Source organism: Myotis davidii, unplaced genomic scaffold (assembly GCF_000327345.1).
Source record: "Myotis davidii unplaced genomic scaffold, ASM32734v1 scaffold49, whole genome shotgun sequence".
Taxonomy (NCBI): Eukaryota; Metazoa; Chordata; class Mammalia; order Chiroptera; family Vespertilionidae; genus Myotis; species Myotis davidii.
In genome coordinates, this window is record NW_006300375.1 from 4672693 (window position 1) to 4685252 (window position 12560).

The following is a 12560-nucleotide window of genomic DNA, read 5'->3' on the forward strand; positions in this document are numbered from 1 at the left end:
AAATACTTATAGATACCCACAAATGGATCATCAGCTCAAAAATAGGACACCCCCAGCTCCAGGATCCCTTTGTGTCCCCTTAAGTTTAAAAAAGTCTTTTTAGCCAGTTTGGCTTGGTGGATAGAGTGTCAGCCTGTGGACCAAAGGGTCCCAGGTTTGATTCTGGTCAAAGTCACATGCCTGGGTTGTGGGCTTGGTCCAATGTGCAGGAGGCAGCCAATCAATGATTCCCTGTCATCATTGATGTTTCTATCTCTCTCTTCCTCTCCCTTCCTCTCTGAAGTAAATAAAAATACATATTTAAAAGAATTTTTTAATCCTCAACCAAGTAGTGAGAATATTTTTTCCATTGAATTTTAGAGAGAGTGGAAGGGAGAGGGGAGGGAAAAGAGTGAGGGAGAGGGAGAGAAACATCAGAGATACATCTGAGAGAGACACACCCATGTGAGAGACACACATCGATTGGTTGCCTTCCGCTCATGCCCTGACGGGAGAGCAGAGGCCGAACCTGCAACCCAAGTACATGCCCCTGATTAGGAATCAAACCTGTGATCCTCTGGTGCACAGGCTTCCGCTCTAACCACTTAGCATACCAACCAGTCGGTGCCCCTTTTATTATTACATCTTTTCCCTCTTGCTTGTATCCTGGTTTTTGTGAAAATAACATATACATATATATAAAATCAATTAGGTCATGTTTGCTGGTTCTGTTATTCAGATTCTCCACATTCTTACTGATATTTTATTTGCCCGTTTTATTAGCTATTGAAAAAGTTGTGTTAAAACCTCCCACTATGGTTGAGAATTTGTCTATTTCTTCTTTTAGCTCTGTTCATTTTTGTTTTATGTATTTGACACTATGTTATTGGGTGCATTTAGATTTAGAATTGCAATATATTCCTGATGGATTGACTTCTTTATCATTTTAAAATATTCCTTTTTTCTGTAAGAATGCTTACTGACTTAAATCTATTTTTCATATTAATATTGCTATACCAGTCTTTTTGTTTAGTATTTGCATAATATATCTTTATTTATACTTCCACTCTCCACTTTTCTGTGTCCCCATATTTAAGGTGACATTCACATATGTAGCTAATAGTTTTTTCTCATTCAGTCTGAAAATCTTATATTTTAATTGGAGTTTTTTTGTGTGTTCTTTTTTTAAATATGTCTTTATTGACTTCAGAGAGGAAGGGAGAGGGAGAGAGAGACAGAAACATCTATGATGACAGAGAATCACTGATTGGCTGCTCCCCTGCACGTCTCCCACTGGGGATCGAGCCCGCAACCCAGGCATGTGCCCCCGACCAGAATCGAACCTGGGACCTTTCAGTCCACATGCTAATGCTCTATCCACTGAGCCAAACCAACCAGGACATAATTGGAGTTTTTAATTAATTTGTATTTAAAGTAACTGCTGCTGTAAACAATTCTAGTTGGGCTATTATTTTTCTTTTAGCACTATAAAAATACTTTTCCATTGTGACCTGGATACCATCACTTCTATTGATAAGTCAGCTGTCAATTGTAGAATTCAATTTTTTTTCACATGTTGCTTTTTATATTTCTCTTTCTCTTTAAAGCAAGATCAGTTAGTCAGTCAGTTCCCATTAGTTTACTAGAAATTAAGAGAAATTGCAATACACATTGGATCCTTGGGTGGGACAACACAGGTGAAATGGTTCTAATCAGGAAAGTAAACAGGAGATATCTGTGGACAGGGGTGGAGTATTTGACTGCATATCCAGTAGTTCCTGATTCAAGTGTCACCTGTTGGCACTCCCTTTTGTTCTGGCCACATGTTGACTCTGTCCTGTGTCTATGCTGCAGTGACTATAAATCTCTCTCATTGTCACTTCATCACTTTTCCATGCACGGCATACTTCCATCTGGCATATGGAAGGACTCCGCAAGTGCAGAATAAGGGGGAAGAAGAGGAGAAATCAAGAGGGTCTCAGTGTGTTTAGCACAAAAAGGCTCTTGAGAATAAACATTGTTGTGACTTTGTCATTAACCAGGTACGTTTTGTTTGGGGATGATTTTAATTTCTGACTTTTTTTTCAGGTCTATACAAGTAAGAGCACAAATTAAATCAATAACTCCAAAACTGTATGTGAGTCAGAATTGTTGGGAGCTTGTTAGAAGCACGCATTGTCCCATGTCCCAAGCGCCCTCACCCACCTGGATGTCCATCATGTTGCTCCTGGGCTCGTATTTGGACTGGAATTTCTCAGGCTGCATCATGACCAACTTCCCTGGGGAGACTTTCAAGAACTTTGCAATTTCGGTGCTGAAAGTGTGGTGGAATTTGTAATCTTCTCTCAGGTTGTTAGCTGAAAATGAACAGAATGATAAATACACAATTTATTAAATTGCTTAAATGATTTAACTCATGACCCGCATCAACCAAAGCAAATGCCCAGAAAATAGTGTAATGGCCACCGTGAGTTCTGTGTAGCTAGCTTGCACCTTGAGCTTAAACGTTGGATTTTTAAACTTGGTACAGGCCCAATACCTTAAAACCTGTATCTCAGAATTGTATGTTCACAGAAAAACTTAGAGCTATTCTGTCAGGCACTGCAGCAGACTGCTATCTCCAATGATGGGAAGCACATTGATTACAGACAGACAGCCTGTTATGAGGTGACAGTGAGCATCGCACACTGCTGTGTGCACATGGTGAGTTTGCACACACAGCAAACAGTGTGTTCAACCTCCAGGGGGTTCAACCTTCCCTTGAGGTGGTGGGAGGCCTGTTAGTAGGCTGGAGCCCTAAATGTGGTTCTTTTATTATGTAAATCTTGTCAAACTCCCAAGATAAAACCCCAGTTTGCAGAGTATATGATGACATAGTACTAGCAAGAACACATCTCAAGGTGGTGACAGTCAGGGTGTGGCTTTATAGGTTTAGAGTACTTATTAGGCTTAGGTAAGCAGGTGGGGGTATAGCTCAGTGGTAGAGCATTTGACTGCAGATCAAGAGGTCCCCGGTTCAAGTCCGGGTGCCCCCTGACCAAGTTTATTTTAGTTTTACCCCCTGAACACAATGTTCTCCTTTCAGCTTTTCCCACCACACTGATTCAGCCTGCAAGGAGAGAAGAAGGTTAGTACTTTATCAGAAAGCCTCCCCTGACAAACCCAGTTTCTCCCTACATAAATTCAGTTTATCCAAGGTTGAGTGTTCTGCTAGTTTTGTGATGAACATATTATTCTTTTTCCTTTGCCCAGCATCTGAACCCTCTGAACTCCAATTCAGGAATTTACAATTGTCTCAGACTTGGTGGAAGACAAGAGTCCTGTCTCTGGCTGAGGAAAACTAAAATGCCAGGTAATTCCTCCCTTGAATGTTAGGAAAATCTCTCTCTCTCTCTCTCTCTCTCTCTCTCTCTCTCTCTCTCTCTCTCTTTAATCTGGCTTTATTGGACCCGAAAAAAATGAAAATGTACGTAGCTTGAAGGATGCTAATCTAGGAGCCCATATCATACAGTAGAAAAACTTGAGTGAATTTTTGCCGAAAGTTCTCTAGGGATCAATTGAGTCCCCATGAAATCCTAGAAGTGGTTACAGAGCTGGATGGCTGATCCAAGCAGTTTAAAGAAAGCAACTAATTAATAGCTCAAGTGTCACTCTATATGGGCAGGGAACCCAGGACTTTCTCTGACTGGACTGAGATAATCTCTTATCTCCTGTCACAGAACACCTGAAATAGCTGAAATTAAAAGTAAAGGCTGATCCGAGGGTTGCCAAACTAATGTCAGTGGAGCCTACAGCTTTCACCAGTCTCCTTGTTGAAATAGGTCCGTGATTAAGAAAGAGTGGGACTTCACAAATTGTAATGTGGATTTATGAGAGCATTTGGGAAACTCAAATTATCCCTACACCAAAACTCAAAATAACCTACACCAGCCTCTTCTTCCTGTCTGAAAGCTGAATGGCTCAGATTGAGGGGTTTCCATTGCAAGAGATCAGTTGCCCCACTCCTCATTGTCTCTCCATCTAGAGCAGTGGTTCTCAACCTCTGGCCCTTTAAATACAGTTCCTCATGTAGTGACCCAACCATAAAATTATTTTTGTTGCTACTTCATAACTGTAATGTTGCTACTGTTATGAATCGTAATGTAAATATCTGATATGCAGGATGGTCTTAGGTGACCCCTGTAAAAGGGTCGTTCGACCGCCAAAGGGGTCGCGACCCACAGGTTGAGAACCGCTGCTCTAGAGCAACAGAAAGATCTCAGCTGATCCTGGGTGCCCGTTGCTGAGGGGGGAAGACTCACACCCCCAAATAATTTCAAACTGGCTAATTTATATCAAGGAAATCTTGAACACATGTTGATGTGGATTCTTGAAGTATTTTATGAAGTAGGAAGAGTATAATTTTAAGTCTGAATTTATTTTTATGAGTGTACCCAATTAACATTCTAATTAAAATGCCACATCTACAGCAACTGGGATAAACCTGTTTGCTCAGTTGTGGACTTGAATCAGGATTCACAGCTGGCCAATTCTAAATGCATTTTACATAACAATACCAAGGAATTGTTAGCACTACTTGGTAGAGAGAATCCATAGCCCCAGCTGGAGAGGATTTATCAAGTGTGACTTACCCATCCACTCAACAATGACTCCCTTCACTAAGGTTTTGAAAAGTGCATGAGTGTGTAGAGCTTCTACATCTTTGAAAAGCATTTTAGTAGCTGTTCTCCATAGACAGGAATGCTAGCCCGAGCCATTATAGCATAAAGGATTCCCTGATTTCAGTGGGGACAGGAAAAAATCCTAGGATGTCAGAGTTCAAATTGCAAGTCTGGAGATTGCTTTATGTGGTCAGTGCCACATAGATCTTCTCTGTGGTTGATTGTCCATGAGGTCCTTGGGACTGAGAATGGCAAGGCCACCCCTGTCATAACTGATTTGCAGATCTGAGCTAACACAATAGACAGCACAATAGAGATTCCTGACCTCTTATCCAGTTCCCAGATCTGAATCAGTTCAGAGGCCCCGCATTCCTTGAAAGGGAAGTCTAAGTAAGCTTCAGAAGAGGGCCTACCAAAATGTCGACCATGGCTGTGATCTTCCCCCTAGTTTCCCCAAAGAGTCTTCCAGCCATTTCCCTAGAAACTCTGGGGAAAGGCAAATGCCCACATATTTTAAGGCACATCGGTGATTGACTGCTTCTGTTAAAACTTTTAGAGGGCCAGTATTTTGGGGAACAACAGAATATCCCAGAAAAAAACTACATCTTGCACCTTGCCCTCTTTAACCACTACCACCGTCAGAGCTGACAGCCTCCCTACTACCAGCCTAACTCCTGGAGAATCCTATCAGAACCAAGGGCCAGGCCATGAGCAGCGGGAGGAAGAGCAGACAGATGAGAGGGGAAGCCTAGCTCCATCTAGTGGAGCCCAGGAGGAAGCTGTGGGGGAAGACAGGGTCCTGAAGAGGATTAGAGTAGATGCCACTGGAAAGGAGGGAGCTTTCATGCCACCTACAAGCCATGGTTTAATGAGCCAGTGCCTTTAGTCAGGAATTGGAAGAAGCTGAAAGATAGTAGGGAGAAAGGCTTTGGAGTGCCCCAAGGAGGAGTCTCTGGACAAAGAGAGGTGAGTTCTTGGTCAAAAGAGGGTCATTTAGCAGTGAGATCAGTCAGCCTGATCTCTGGAGATGAGACCAGGCAGTGTTTCTCAAACCTGATTAGGCATTCAAATTATTTAAGAAGTTGTTAAATGTTCAGATTCCCCAGGGATCTTGATATAATGTCTGATAGGCCCAGCCTTCTTTTAATCCTTCCTAACTTCCAAAGGTTGTGACAGCCAAAATTTATGGGCACCACAATTCAGAATGATTCTAAAGGCACTTCCAGCTCTGTTAAACCATTGCTAGCTTTGAAATAATCTGTGGTGAGAGTATTTACACCATGGAAATTGGCAAACACTATAAATCAATCTACTGATTGTTTACTCTGCCCCCTAGAGATCCAATTTACCATTGTTTCACTCAGTAAGTCAATAGGCATAGATGACTGCCAGGGTGTAGAGGTGGGACCTGAGGAAAAATGGAGCAGGGTAGTAGGAGAGGTAATTTATAGTGGCACCATCTGTCAAGAAGCATACCAAACAAGAAACATTTCTTAGTATTGAAGTTGTGGATTTTGTTCAGGAAGCAAAAAGTGCTCATTAGACTAGATTCGTTTTTCTTACTTGGGAAAGCAGGTCACACCATCCCAGGTTCAGATCCAGGCTCTGAGTGTTGGGACTCGAGCTTCCTCTCCCATGCCGAGTTCCTTGATAATGAGCCTGTGCACAGTTCAGATCTATAGGAAGGCTTCTTTGCTCCCCTGCAGCCCTGTTCAAGTAGACTGTAGGGGTCACTTGTGTTTTCTTTTTCTTTTTTTGACTGCCTGAACCTTATTTATATGTTTTGGCAATCTGCAATTACATGAACATAATTTATTAAAAGTCATACCCTCATCTCTTACTACATAAACCAAAATACCAGATAGTTCATCTCCCATTGTTTGGCAGTGAGGGCTTGGACACATGCCCTTAGCTTAGCCACTCCGAGTTTGTACATCAAGAGAGAGAAATCCAGAAGCAGGAGTTAGACACCCTTCTGGCACTGGCTCCAGTGGAAGACACTTCCTCACAGACTGGGGCTCTGTGTGACCTTGGCTGAACTCTGGCTGCTTAGTTCCCCTTGGAGCCGGCCCCATTTCTAAGCTTCTTTCTCCAGCCTTCTCTTCAGTAATAGGTTTGCCTTACCTGTTTCAGGTAGCCAAAGTTAGTTCCTGTTTTAAACCCAAATTTCCTAACTGGTACATAAATTGGGATTAGAAGTGGGTTTCAGGCAACAGGATATGCATGAAAATAGTATTGATGGTATTGATTATCCAGACTAGTTAAGGCTAGAGTTAGAGGAAATCTCTAACTAGTTCTTTAGGTCTGGGCATCTGGCACAACAGCTAAGTAAATTATTGCTGATTGTCATCTGCAATGCAGTGCCCACGAGGCAGGGCTTCCAGATACCCATTTGCTTGTTGACATTGCATTGGAAGTGTCATGGAATTGGTGCACATTTCTATACCCTTTCTCAGAAGCAGACAGTAGTGCTGACTGTTGCCTAAGGCAGCAGAGAGCCTAGGGATACCGTGCAAAGCTCAATGAGAAGAACTAAAACCTCCAGCAGCCATATGATTTAGCAGACAACCAAGGGCAGTTTGATTCTGTCAATTTAATTCACAGCTTCCCTGTGTGAAAATTTAGGGTTCTGATGCAGAAAGAGTGAGTCCCCCAAGACTCATCATGGGCATTCACAAGATTTGTAGAACCCAAACTATACCTAAGCACAAAATCTTTGGGACCTCCTTTTGTCCACTAATAAAGCCCCTCCCCCCTCGCCCTACCCCTCTTTTTATTTTGATCTGTAACTTCAGGAAATCCCACTATGCCCTGGGGAGCCAATTACAAAGTCACACCTTGCAAGGAAGGCTCATACACAAAAATAACCTGTAAGACTGCTGACTTAACAACAGCACAAATCGGGGGATTGTGTGTGGAAATGAATTCTTGACCACGGAAAGAAAGATACAGTGTTAAACCTGGCTGAATTCTGGACCCACTGTCTGTTAGGTCTGATCAAATAATTGAATCTATACCCCTCCCCTGGGAACTGGCTTTTCAGGTCATTTCACTATGGACATTCCCTTTGCTGAGACCACATTTCACTTGCGGTGACCACATTCCATTATCTCCCCTCCGGGAATATACAAAGAAGTCTCCGCTCAGAAAAAAGCCTACCAAAAGTCCTTTAAAAGCCGCTGACTCCCATCACTGGGTGCCGGGGCCATCCAGTCTCAGCCACCTGGTATGCCGATGATCGAATGGATTTGTAATCCCTCACCATTTTGGCCTCGTGGCTTCCTCCTTCAGCGACCTAACACTGTCCTACCTGGGATATCTGGGGATTACTTTGATTGTTTGCTCAACTTGTTGATTAAAAGTAGAAATCAAACTTGTTCAAAGGTAGATAAAATTGAGATGCCACAAAGTCTTGAAGACTAAATCTAAAGACTGAGAGATTGGAAGGATGGAATGTATTTATTATGTGTGACATGCGCACCCCCCCCCACCACGTTCCCACTCCATATCTTCAAACAACCCAATGGTTAGAAGACAACCCAATCAATACAACTGTAACTGGAAAACCAAGGGGTCTGTGCTGCCTGTCACTGTTTGAGCCAATTAAGCAGAGACAGGGCTGAATCATATATGAGTGTTTATTCCAATAATGTCAGCAGGATGGGAGAGCAGCAGGTCATCCACAAAAATCTGCTTTGCACCCCAGCATAAGCCAGCTGCTTATATTGGGTAGAAGGACAAAGATTACTTGGGGAAGTAGGCAAAAGGGATAAGAATGGGTATGCAAAATGAGCAATTTACAGGTAAATACAGACTGGAGGTTTGCAAAAGCCAGGGGTATACAAAGGGCCTTTGGTTTCTGCAACAAGGTTGTTAAGCTTTCCATGATAACAGGCAGCTCCCGGATGTAGAGGGTGGGCTTCATTTCCAGGTGAGCTCCCAGGTCTCACGTGCAACTCCCAACCAGGTTATAATGTGCCTTCTTTAATCAAAACAAAACAATCACAATTAACAGAGCATGTTAATATTTCTTATAATGATAGCTGATCCCCAATATTCTATTTCTGCTCTAGCACAACCTTTAGAAATACATTATTTACTGACGCTTGAGCATCTTTGAAAACCATTTCAATCCTATCTCTGTCTTTGTAGACTGGAAATGTTGAAAGATGCTGCCATGGATATGTGTTTTCTCATTTGAATTGAAGACAGAAGATTCTTAGTGGAAGAGGCTAAAGATTTCTCTCTTTTTTTTAATATATTTTATTGATTTTTTACAGAGAGGAAGGGAGAGAGATAGAGAGTTAGAAACATCGATGAGAGAGAGACATCGATCAGCTGCCTCCTGCACATCTCCTACTGGGGATGTGCCCGCAACCCAGGTACATGCACTTGACCGGAATCGAACCTGGGACCTTTCAGTCCACAGGCCGACGCTCTATCCACTGAGCCAAACCGGTTTCGGCCTAAAGACTTCTCTTGATCACCTCATGCTAGGCCGAAGTGACTGCAGATCCAGAGTGCTGATCCAGGTTCTGTCCCTACAGTGTTCTAGTGCCTGCATAGAATGCACTGCAGAGTAGTGTTCCATTTTTACACATCACTTTGCAATGACCAGCCATGTACATACATCTTTGCACATCCATAAAAATAAAGCAAACAGCCCTAGCTGGTTTGGCTCAGCGGATAGAATGTTGGCTCTCAGACTGAAGAGCTCCTGGTTCCATTCTAGTCAAGGGCACGTACCTCAGGCTAGATCCCCAGCCAGGCGTGAGTAGAAGGCAACCAATCAATGTCTCTCTCCACACCAATGTTTCTTCCTTCCACTCTCTCTAAAAATCAATGAAAAAATATTCTCCAGTGAGGATTAACAACAAGACAAATACACATTTATGTACAGTGGAACCTCGTTTCTCGAACTTAATTCGTTCCAGAAGGCTGTTTGAAAATGGAATTATTTTTCCCATTAGAAATAATGTAAATTGAATTAATCTGTACCAGACCCCCCAAATGATTCCCTGTTTCATCCTTTCTTATATACAGTACATATGTACTGTACTGTTTAAACTATAAACAAAAACTTTTCATAAATTTATCGAACAATCCCTTTTCACGGCCTCCGAAATGCTATCACAGGCTAACTGCTTTTCCTACAGCCATTCAACAACAGTTTTTCTACTTATTCAATTGCCTGTGATTGCTGTTTTGTGAGCATTTGAACACCCTTAGCAATATTAGCATTCTTAATGGTCTCTTTATGTTTTAAAATTGTTCTAATCACCATCAACAAAAGCATTCTCTCTTTCGTTTGTAGCCTGCAAGATGCTTTTTGTCATGCTGAGACTGAAGTATCAGCATGAAAGTGCAGTTAGGTCAAAAACTGAAGTTTTGGTCCACAACCAAGAAATTTTCCTCTGTGAACAACTTGATCGAGAACCGAATAGTTCGAGATGGAAGACGTTCGAGAAACAAGTTTTGACTGTATTTTGATTACCTAGTAGCTGGATACCCATAGCAGCAAGAAGTTAGATCCCAGCCGAGGGCTGTAAATTTTTAAGTTTGGAAAAATAACAACCAAACTGTTAACAGCAGTGATTTACTGGTGAGATTAATTTTTATTTTCTTCCTGGTGCTTATTTGTATTATTAAATTTTCCTATATATTTTCTGTCAACAAATATTTGTTGAAAATCTATAATGCACTCAACAGCAGGCAAGACACTGATGTGAGTTTTTTTAAAGCAATATTTTCTTTCATCCTCCTTTTTACCTCACTGAACTTATCTGTGTAATAAGAATAATTGAATCCCAATCCTAACAGGTCTTTGCCCTGGTCCTCCATGCCCACTGAGTGGCTGTGATTGTGAGGTGGGGTGCAGAGAGAGTACTGGGGAGGTTTTAGAACAAATGGGAAAGAAGCAGTGGGGCTGTCCCAGTGAGGTGTCTTTCTCCCTAGTGCAGGGGTGGGGAACCTTTTTTCTGCCAAGGGCCATTTGGATATTTCTAACATCATTCTCAGGCCATACAACATTATCAACTTAAAAATTAGCCTGCTATATTTCATCAAACACTTAATTAACTCACTCCTAATGCCGGGGGCAGGGCCAGACCAAATGATTTCTCGGGCCTTATATGGATGGCCCGGGACTGGACATTTCCCACCCCTGGTGCATCAGCTAGTGACAGAGGAGGGGAATGTGCTGGGCAGGGCAGAGGAGACTGGGCACTCAGATGAGGGGTCAGTGGAGAAGTGGGAGGAAGCTTATGGCCAGGAGAGGTTGAGTCAGCCAAGACATGGGGCTGACCCACTGGGTTACTGGGAAATCCCTCCCAGGGGAGGCCACAGTCGTGAAATGGTGTCAGTTAGGAAACAGTTGGAAGTGGACTTGTGTCTCAGGGGAAGAACATATGACTGCAGGAGGGGAGGCCTGTGTGTCAGATTCCCACGCCCAGTGAACTTATCTCATTTAATATTGATACAGGATTTTTGGACTGGAACACCCAGTGTTCCCTGGGCAGGATGGCTTTTCCCGGGCTCTTTGTCCATCGGAGTCAAAGAATGAAACCAGTGATGAAAGATGATATAGTAAAGATAGAAATTTATTGAAGAACAAGTACAGACTCCCACGTTGGGAGAGGGAAAGATTATCCCCTCTGATTGGTCACTATAGCTACTCCTGAGCTCAAAGGTTTAACCTCACATGGGACATGTGAGGCTCTCCTCCCCTCCTTCCTTATTGTTTCCCTATTCCCTCTGGGCTTTCATCCTCCTTCCATTTATTTTGTAAATGTGTACCTTTTGCTACTCCCAGCTCCCTTGTCTTATGGAAATATAACTTCAGCCACTCCCTTGTCTAATGGAAATGTACCCTTTTGCAACTCTGTAGCCCTGTGTTTTTTCCATGGACCCCTTAATTTTTAAAATTTCCTAAACGTGCCTATTTCACCCCCCCAAAATTCCTATTTTACCCAAAAAAACTCCTTTTAGTAGCACATGTGGAAGCCTTTGGGGCCATTTCCTGGGAAGGTCTATCTCCTCTGGCCAAGTGAGGGTGTAGCTGTGGGAACGGGAGGCAGCCTAAGGCAAAGGGCCAGGTCATGCCTGCTGGAGGGTGCGGCAGGAGGGAGGTTAGTGGAAAGATCCCAAGAGCAGTCCTATGGGTTCTGGCCCCAACCCTATCCTTAATCAGGTGTGTGTGCTTAGGCATGTCTCTCACTATGGCCTCTTTTCAAGCCTGTAACATGGGACACCACACTAATTGGCAGTTCCCAATTCTGACTCTCCATTGCAATCCTCCAAAGATCTTGTTAACAATAGAGTCCCATGTCCCCACTCCCTCCTATCTGATTCAGGAGGTTGACCAGGGCCGACCAGGGCTGTGATGGGCAGCCCAGGTGGGTTCATCCAGAGGCCTTCCATAGATACAGCCTTTACACTGATGTCCTTGGCCATGGTTGGCTGGCTGCAGAGGATTGTGCAGAAGCGGGGTTGGCAAGCACCTTCGTCCTGAGTGGAGCCAGCCTCATGCACTAACCAGACAGAAGGGAGCAGCTCAGTGTCTGAGTTCCGGATGTAGTTACAGAGTCAGAGTCCTTATAAGAAAACAATCAGAGGAGCTTTTAAGGACAGATACTCCTTACCTGTTCTTGAGGACCAGGACCTACAAGGGGCAGCATAGAGGAAAACGAGCAGGAAGAGGGAGAAGACACTCCCTGGAGGGAGATCGAAGGGATGGGGAGGGGACAACCAAGATGGCGGCATAGGTAAACACCGGAGTTTGCTGCCTCGAACAACCACTTCAAAAATATAACTAAAAGACGGAACGGACATCATCCAGAACCATAGGAAAGCTGGCTGAGGGGAAATTCTTCAACTAGAAGGAAAGAGAGCAGCATACTGAGGCTCAGAGGCGGCGCAGTG

The 12560-nt window shown here is 43.3% G+C and overlaps 1 long non-coding RNA gene and 1 other non-coding gene across 2 annotated transcripts in view; both read left to right on the forward strand.

Annotated features, from left to right (window-relative positions):
* The window catches only part of LOC107185190, a 22432-nt gene extending 13566 nt beyond the window's left edge, over positions 1–8866 (forward strand). Inside the window, exons 2-4 of the long non-coding RNA XR_001516108.1 lie at positions 3065–3106; positions 3232–3331; positions 8793–8866. This is a non-coding gene — a long non-coding RNA (uncharacterized LOC107185190). The remainder of the gene's footprint in view (positions 1–3064; positions 3107–3231; positions 3332–8792) is intronic.
* TRNAC-GCA lies at positions 2943–3014 on the forward strand. Its single transcript has one exon. It is a non-coding gene; the product is annotated as a tRNA-Cys (tRNA).
* Positions 8867–12560: the final 3694 nt, after the last annotated feature.